Raw genomic sequence first — 8,485 nt, forward strand, 5'->3', positions numbered from 1 at the left:
ATCTCCAGGTAAAAATGGGCTAGAATCATTGCTGCTGCTAAGTTTCTTTGGAGGTGTCTAAAATTTCAAGTAGAGAGGTGAAAGTTTAATATGTATGTTTGTTTGGTAAATATTCAAGGAAATTTACAGAATTATGATGACAGTTGGACCACTGCCAGCTGAGCAAGCCAGTGAGTTTGTGAAAGTGTGGAGATAAGTAAAGGTAGTAGTAATCTTAACTGTATTTTTATTTTTATTAGCCACTTAAGAAGAACTCTTCAGTAAGTGCCTAAGAAAACTTTATTCATGATTAAGTACTTCTGTTTATAATAAGCAATGGATACATTCAGACATCCCATAAACCAGGGCACTCCGAAAGAAAATTTCATTTCACTATCATGGGTTTGAATAAGATACATAAATATTTTATCCTTAAAAATAAGAAATGGCTAATTGAACACTTGTTCATATTTTTTCAGATATGAGTTCTTTATAAACCTATAATGTAATATTAGACAATTCTGAGAACTGACTTGTGAATAATTGGTTATGAAATAAAATATAATAAAATTAATTAAAAAAGCAGATGAAAATATTGTCTATGAACTACTGTTCTGGAAATATGGTGAATAATATGTGGGCCTAGACTCAACTATACCATATTCTGAAATAAAATTGAAAATAATTGTGATACTTTATGATAAAATATATAATAAATATTTATATAAATTTAAATGATACTTCAAATATGAGAAGAATTTATTTGGCCATAATTGGCCCAAGACATTTATAGAAAAAATGGATTTGAAGGATAAACAATATTCCTTGAAGAAGAGAGGGCGCATTGTATCCACAACCCATGATGTATACTCTGGAAACAGGGAAGACTGAAGCCAAGAAAAAAACACTTGACAAGAGCATAGGTAACATGAATTACATTCTTCAGATGTAGAGGTGTTTTCATTCAAGGAGATGATGTGATCACAAAAGTTTTGACTTCACTGTTAACCACTTTGGCAGTGTTGGTTACTATCAGTATTGAAATCATTCAGGATTTAAGGTGATCAGTTTAGAAAATGAGTGATGTAATCTATGTAAGAGTTAGTTAAGAAATAAAAGAGCTGACATGCAGTTTGAGGTTGAGCGAGTGGCTGCACATTTTCAGTGCTGTTCAGGAGGAATTGTAGAGTATGAAATCGACAACAGAAAGCGGTTTTGGAGCTGATTCATAAATGCGCTCTCTAGATGGGAAGTGAGATGAGGGTCACGGGAAGAGGTAGGGCCTAATCACATTGGAGTGTGCTTTGGATGTGCTCGAGTGAAATTTGAATAATGAACCTAACAGTTAAAGGTCCAAATACTTAATAAGGATTGTAATGCTCAGCCTTTCTTAGTTCCTGCTGGGTGATTATATTTTGTTTCCCATGAAAGAAGAGTGGTTACATGGCACCCACGGTAATGTTAATGTTGCTTCCTACTTGCTCCTTTACTCTACATGAATCCACTCTTGTTAAATTTTAATTTTTAAATTAATTTTTCTGTTGCTGTTGAGTTGTAGGAGTTACTTACATATTCCCTGTATCAATCCCTTACCTGATATATATTTTGCAAATATTTTTCCATTCTGTGGGGTGATTTACTCTGCTGATAAAGTTCTTTGAGTCATAGGAGTTTTCAATTTTGATGAAGTCCAGTTTATCTATATTTTTATTCTTGTACATGCTTTGGTGTCATATTCAATAAAGCACAGCTAAATCCAATATCACGAAATGTTTTCTCTATGTTTTCTTCTAAGAGTTTATAGTTTTAGCTCTATTTAGCTCTCCCATCCATTTAGTTTTTGTGTATAGTGTAAAGTAATGGTGCAATTTCATTATGTGCTTCTAGATATCCAGTTTTCTCACCACCATTTGTTGAAAAGACATCCCCATTGAATGGTTTTGAAATCCTTGTTAAAAATCATTTGACCACACATGTGAGGGTATTTTTTTCTGGTATCTCTATTTTATTGGTTTATGCTTGTCTTTATGCCAATACTACACTATTTTTTTCATAATAGCTTTTCAGTAAGTTTTGAATCAGAAAAAATGACTTCAATTCTTTTTTATGATCATTTTGGCTATTCAGAGTACCTTGAGATTTCATATGAATTTCAGCATGTATTTTTCCACTTCTGCAGATAATCTCATTGGGATTATGATAGGCATTTCATTGGACCTGAAGTTGCTTATGGTAGTATGACATCTTAATAATATTAAGTTTTCCAATTCATGAACTCAGAGTGCATTTCTATTTATTTGTCTCTTGTTCAATTTCTTTCTGCATGTTTTCTGATTTTCAGTGCACGCATTTTTTGCTTTCCTTGTTAAGTTTATTTCTAAGTATTTTATTCTTTTTGATGATATAAATGTAATTGTTTTCTTACATTCTTCTTAGGGTTGTACGTTATTAGGAAATACAACTGATTTTGTATTTTGCAACTTTGCTGAACTTATTAGTTCCACAGATTTTTGTCTGTGGACAGTTTAGAATGGAAACCCTCCCGCTCTACATACCACAACTTCCACCCCCTTTTCTGTGTCCCATCCTTTGAACATGGTCACATATTACTTTGGGTCTGTGGGGGCAAGGTTGACAGCATTGTTTCATTATCCAATATATATTACTAAAATAAGAAAACATAAACTATAGTAAAATCTAATGATAATTTAATTACTATTTTTATATATATAGTTCTTTTCATTATTATGAGTATTTACTCTGTCAAAGGCATTTTTCAGGTCATAAATTTATCAGCAATATTGACAATTTTCAGAAAGTGTTTTCAAGAAGACATTTAGAATTTTCAAGAAAATACCTTTCAATAAAATATTTCTCATTTACTTTTCTGTGTTCTGTTCATTGTGTTTGAATATGGTGGATCATATATATCAATTCTGAAAATTTTTTTTGATAATATTAACTCCATTATTATTTGGCAATATGCATTTCTAGGAATAACAAGCATACACTGGTTTCCCTACTTTAATTCTCTAATTCTCCTAACTTTTCAAAATGACAATCTTTTTATGTTGCTGTTGCTGTTGTTTTCTTTTAAATCCAGGAGATTTTTCACTTTGTCTTTGAAAATTTCACTTAATCACTTTATCAATTATTATATATTTTAATTTGTAAAACCCTTTCTTATTATCTGACAGGTTTTAAATAAATCTGATAATATATTGTGGAACAATAATGTTTCATACTTCTTTGAAGATATGAATCCTAATTTTTAAAAGCGCATTCTCTTTCTGCATTTTCCCAATGATGTAGAACTCACTTTATATTTGTTTGGGGTGTGTTTGAATACATATGTGTGTGTATGTGTGCACATTTGTGCATCTTCCTCTTTCATGTTAGGAACTTCCTTAAAAGTCTGGGAACATTGAGCTCTAAAATAATATTTAAGACTAAAACATCACACACTATATGGAGCTTGTTCACTTCCGACATCTCTGGAGGAGAATCCTCCTCTTGCCTCCATGAAGACTGTCAAGGTGCCAAGTCCTTTTTCTCCATTTAAGTAACTGAACACTTCTCTATCCAATTTCTTTCTTTCAAAGAATCCTGAACTGTTTCATTGTGCCTTTTTCTTACCTGCTGTCTTTTAATTTATGACACATCTATTTCTTTATCATCATAATATTTGGGCTTTGAAAGAGAGAAATGATAAGTATATATGCTTAAATTCACACACTCATCTAAAAGTTGAGATAACTTTTAATACAAAAAATGGAAAAATGAATGAGTAAGAGAAAGTGTCATAAAGTGATGTATAATGTTATAAACGAGTTAGAGAAGCAGAGAGACAGAAAACATGCTATTTGGGAGATCTTGATCAGAGTCGTGAACGCTACAATAAGTGTGTGTAGATGGTCAAGTAAAGGGTCTTCTTTAACTGCAGCATTCAGAACCTGAGTGAGGAGGCAGAAGAGGATGACTTTTTGTAAGTGGAACTTGACAATAAGGGTTCATTCTATATTTAAGAACAAATGAAACAAACGATAATACCTGACTTCAGGAAAACTTGATTTGACATTATTGTGAAAAGAAGATTTAAGAAAGAAAGAAAGCTCCTCAAAGATAAGCTGATAGGCTACTGCAATTTTAGAGGTAAGTTTTGGGGCAAAATATGAAAGGAAAATCATCCCTTAAGGGTGATAGACATTTATTGATGGTAGAACTCAATGAAATATTGGTTTACATAAATTTTATATGCAGGCATTTTGAATACAGAATATATTTTAATGATACCTCAGTTTGTGTAAAGCAGTAAAACATATTTATCCTAATTAAGTCAAAACAGAAATGTTGTTTTTAAAATAATTTTAGCATTTTCTTACAAAATATTTTGGCCACAAATGTTCGCATATTCACATTTTAATCTCTGGATCAGAAAATGAGGTTTATTTTTCACAAAATAGAGAAGTTCAGTTCTTCATTTAAGAGCTGTAAAATTTTAGGGGCTGGCCCCATGGCCGAGTGGTTAAGTTCGCACGCTCCGCTGCAGGCTGCCCAGTGTTTCATTGATTTGAATCCTGGGTGCGGACATGGCACTGCTCATCAAACCACGCTGAGGCACCATTCCCCCATGCCACAACTAGAAGGACCCACAACAAAGAATATACAACTATGTACTGGGGGCTTTGGGGAGAAAAAGGAAAAAAATAAAATCTTTAAAAAAAAGAGCTGTAAAATTTTAAATGATACACAGTCTAAAATAATAAGTTAAAAAGAGCTTATAGTTTTATACTTAACTCACTCTTGTGTCTGCCTCTAGGAAAAATCATATTAATGCCCTATGGAAAATTATAATCAAACATCAACTGATTTCATTTTATTGAGGTTGTTTCCACCATCAAAAATTGGTCTGTTCTTCTTCATTCTCATTGTTCTCATTTTCCTAATGGCTCTGGCAACTTGTCCATAATGCTTCTCATCTTCCTGGACACCCATCTCCACACACCCATGTATTTTTTACTTAGTCAGCTCTCCATCATTGACTTGAATCACATCTCCACCATTGTCCCCAAAATGGTTTCTAATTTTCTTTTTGGAAACAAATCTATCTCCTTTATTGGATGTGGAGTTCAGAGCTTCTTTTTCTTGACTTTAGGAGGTGCAGAAGCACTGCTCTTGACATCTATGACCTATGATCATTATATTGCTATTTGCTTTCCCCTCCACTATTCCATTTGTATGAGCAAAAGAGTGTGTGTGCCGATGATAATAGGATCTTGGATAATGGGCTTTGTAAACTCTTGCGCCCACACCACATATGCCTTCCATATCCCTTACTGTCAATCCAGAGCCATCAACCATTTCTTCTGTGATGTCCCAGCCATGTTGACTGGCCTGCATGGATACCTGGGTTTATGAGTACACAGAGTTTATGAGCACCATCCTCTTCCTTGTGTTTCCTTTCATTGGCGTTGCATGTTCCTATGGCCGGGTTGTCCTTGCTGTCTACCACATGCACTCAGCAGAAGGGAGGAAGAAGGTCTATTCCACCTGCAGCACCCACCTGACTGTGGTGTCTTTCTACTATGTTCCACTTTTTTACACTTATCTACATCCAAGATCCCTCAGATCTCCAACAGAGGACAAGGTTCTGGCTGTCTTCTACCCCATCCTGACCCCAATACTAAACCCCATCATCTACAGCCTGAGAAACAGAGAGGTGATGGGGGCCCTAAGAAGAGTGATTCAGAGAATCTGCACTGAAAAAATGTAGACAAAGCTTTTTGTGTGTGTACCCAGGACTTGGTTATAAGTTCATTCATCCTTGTACAGAATTAAAAATATTATGTTATGCTTAGAATGCAAGGACTACAATTAATGTAGAGAGGAGGAATATCACTTAGGTCTGGACAAAATTATCTTGTAAATATACAAACATGTGAGTATATATATACATATATAAAATTCTAAGCCTTATCTTTTTTCTTCATGGTGCTTTTTCCCATCAATTTCAAATTAATTTTCAAATTCATGTACTTTTTGCTGATATGATGCCCATGATAATCATTGTCATGTAGAAATTAAAGCAGAAACTAACTGAAGTTGTCATTCAGCATAGCAGTTCTACTATTTTCAAATATATCTAAAACAAAAAAATTTTCCCTGAATGTCAAGATCTAATTGAGTCAGAAGACTTCTTGTTATTCTCATAGTAAACCTGTAATTTACCTGTGCCAGTTAGTCTTTCTTTTAATTTAAAAAATTTATCATTACAGGTATTTAGCTGAGACTTCAAGACTTCACTGCGGATTTGGAACTCCTAATACTACTCTGAATGGAATATGAGAGGTTTATGTCTCTATTAGGGTGATGAATGCTAAGGAAATGATTTAATTTCAGTTAGACCTCAGGACAACAATAAAAACTTGGAGGTGCTAACAGGGGTCAAGGAAACTGTGAAGTTAATTATAAGAGGAGTGGGTCAAAGATTTAGTCAAATTAGTGGGAATTAATTAGTCAAAGACATTCCCACACCCATCCCTGGCATTCTACATAAACTAAGTTTACTTCCTAAGTAATGTTAAAAAACAAATTCAACTGAGTAAATTTTGAAGGGTATATTGATTTTATTGAATGAATCAGGCAGCATCTCATCTAACAAATAGAAAAGTGCTCTGAAGAGCTTTACAAGGAGCTCCTGTAAAGAGGTGGAACAAGAAAGTCATTCTTGCAAAGAGCTGATTGTTTCAGGCAAGGTCACCTTCCCTTAGGGGATGGCAGGGATCTGTGAGGTGAGTTATCTCACTGGTGCTGACAGGTAATTCCAGATTGACTGTTTGAGACTCCAGCCCTGGGGAAGGTTGACATTGTAATTGAGTTAGGTATTAAGTCTCCGTTTTGTGATTTGGGCTTAGCACAAGGGACTCCATTATGGATCTGTTGTCTTTTTTTTAATAGTAGCCACTGCTACTCTTAGCATTAGATAATATCTCTCAGGTGAGATTTTATTCTCTACTACTGCATCTCATAGTTCTACTGAAATATGTTGAGACAAGCCAACATCTATGGATCAATTTTACTCATTGATATTATGGCTCAGTCACTATCACAAATAGACATCACCATTACATCCAATAAAAATCCATCCGCTCAAGGAAACTCCCTGGGTGAAGTGCTGCCACTGCCATCAGTGATAAGTGTAGAAATGCTCTTTACCCTCTCAGGTATGTCAGGGAGGGGAAGGGTCATACTCTACCGAATTTGAAGGGCATAGCACAAAATGAAAATATGAGGCCTCATTCAAAAGCAAGAAAGACTACCATTATTGGTGCTAAGTATAAAGTTTTCCTTCAAAATCAGTTTATTAGCTATAAAATGAAATACAAATTATAAACAATATTTTTGTATCATAATTTTATATATAATCAATAATAATACTTTATTATGTAATATCTTTATCAGTCATAAGATTTTTCTGGCTCACTTTTCTTCGAACTTATTTTCCTCAAAATTTGTATTTTTAGGAACTTCATTTATTATCAATATAATTGAAAATATTGTCATTCACTGGCGGTAAATACTAAGATGCAGTTAAGTTTTGGTGATTTTTAATTTTGAGAATAATCTGCTTAACTTACTGGAGATATTAAGAGTGCTCGTGGGTTGTGAAAATTTAGACTGAATTTCTGATACCTTATATCAAAATATAAATTACAGTACAGGTAGAACTAATGATTATCAAGGAGAATTTTTTTCTAAAAAAGGTTTCTCTTATGAATAAATTTCAACCTATCCATATAAATCAATTTCATGTAAATCTGAATTTAATTTTAAATATAAATCTAACAAATGGCATTTTAGTAATTCCTCTCAAATTTCTGGTGACTTACAGACTTTGTATAATAAAGCAAAAGTGGCTTTATTTTTCAAATGCTTATTTATTCATTTTATCATTATATTTTCAATTACAGGTTAAATCGATGCTATTTTTAATCTTTTTGTTAATAATTGATTTCTGAAACTTCATATAAAAAGACTTTTCTATTCCATGAATAATCTTTCATATTAAATTTTTAATCTTCAAATTATCTTTAAATTTTATTTCTATTTCTGATCCTGTGGGTATTTGTTTTGCAATCTTGCAGCAGCTTTGAAAACTACGGATTCTGGACTCTGATGATTTTTAATAACTCCCTCACATGCATTAGTGCAATGACCATGTGTACACTTTCATTTAAAATATTTTACTGACAAAGTTTACTTCCTAAGCTCCCTAGCATTTCCTGTCCTGACACTCAGGTGACATAGTTAATAATTTTTTAGTGGACAAAGTGAAGGGCTCCGGGACTGAAGGGTAAGTCAGTCCCTGACCCCATCATGGGCCATTGCTGCAGCCAGGCAGAGATTCTTCTCTTTAGTGGGCAGTAGCCAGCTCCACCATTGCTGCTTCATCTGCAGCTGCTGCTGTCATCACTGCCACCCAGCACTTCACCCTGGGAGTTTCCTT

At 33.8% G+C, this 8,485-nt stretch overlaps 1 pseudogene; it reads left to right on the top strand.

Annotated features, from left to right (window-relative positions):
- The first annotated feature begins 4,819 nt into the window (after window positions 1-4,819).
- LOC138918426 (olfactory receptor 2L8-like) lies at window positions 4,820-5,752 on the top strand (annotated as a pseudogene).
- The last annotated feature ends 2,733 nt before the right edge of the window (window positions 5,753-8,485 follow it).

This window comes from Equus caballus, chromosome 17, assembly GCF_041296265.1.
Source record: "Equus caballus isolate H_3958 breed thoroughbred chromosome 17, TB-T2T, whole genome shotgun sequence".
Taxonomy (NCBI): domain Eukaryota; kingdom Metazoa; phylum Chordata; class Mammalia; order Perissodactyla; family Equidae; genus Equus; species Equus caballus.